This window comes from Brassica oleracea, chromosome C7 (assembly GCF_000695525.1).
Source record: "Brassica oleracea var. oleracea cultivar TO1000 chromosome C7, BOL, whole genome shotgun sequence".
Lineage (NCBI taxonomy): Eukaryota > Viridiplantae > Streptophyta > Magnoliopsida > Brassicales > Brassicaceae > Brassica > Brassica oleracea.
Window position 1 is genome coordinate 3949000 of NC_027754.1, and position 1177 is coordinate 3950176.

Sequence of the window (1177 nt, forward strand, 5' to 3'; positions counted from 1 at the left end):
GGAACCAGTACAAGGATAACTCCTACTGCGAGTTCCACCAGACCAAAGGTCATTCGACTACGAGCTGCAATGTTCTCGGCGCAAGGCTAGCCGCAAAACTCGTCGCTGGCGACCTCTCGAAGGTCACTAGCATAAAAGACCTCATCCTGGATTCCGACCACCCTCCCAGGACTGATAAAGAGTCTCCCGAGAGGGACGCATGCGCAAACTAGTTTGGCGAGAAACTCGGAAGAAGGCAGGATGACCTTGGAGACAATAGTACCCGCCAGAGGATAAACATGATCATCGGAGAATCGCAATTCTACCGCGACTTTATTTCATCCATCAAGGCCTACGGAAGAAAGGCGGAAACAAGTTCTCACTGGACGACTCGGTCCCCGACCGACAACTCTCCAAACGATACGATTGTTTTCGAGGAGGAGGAAACCGTCGGACTCGATAAACCTCACTGCGACCCGCTGGTCATCGACTTGGTGATTCGAGACCTCGAAGTGGGAAGAATCCTCATCGACACAGGCAGCACGGTCAACGTCATTTTCCGCGACACTCTCCGGAGAATGAACATCGAACTCGCGGAAATCATTCCGGAACCAAAACCACTGACCGGTTTTTCGGGCACAACATCAATGACCCTCGGATCGATCAAACTTCCGGTCATGGCAAGGGAAGTCACGAAAATCGTTGACTTCGCCATAATCGATAACCCGACCATCTATAATGTTGTCATGGGAACCCCATGGATCAACCTAATGAAAGCGGTACTATCGACTTACCACCTTAGCATCAAGTTCCCAACACCAAACGAAACAGCAGTAATCTGGGGATGCCAGAAACAATCTAGGCTCTGCTTTTTGGCTGAGCATAAGCTATGACAAACTCGGAACACCCCTGCGATTAGCCCGAAGCGAGTCAAGAAAACTCAGAGTACTCCCGAAGGTTCCACAAAGAGCGATTCAGAATCACTCGCCCAGGCAACGGCTCCGGACAGCGACGCGATCCCGGAGTTCATCGCCCTACCAGCGGAAAACCCGACTCACGAAATGGCCACCGATTTAACTAAAGCCTCAACGGCTGAAGTAACAGAAATGGCACTATCCAACGAGTAGGAAGGCCTGCAACAACAACTCAGAACTACGAGATGGCTTGATCCTCGAAAGAGGTACGTAGGCAGCTTGTC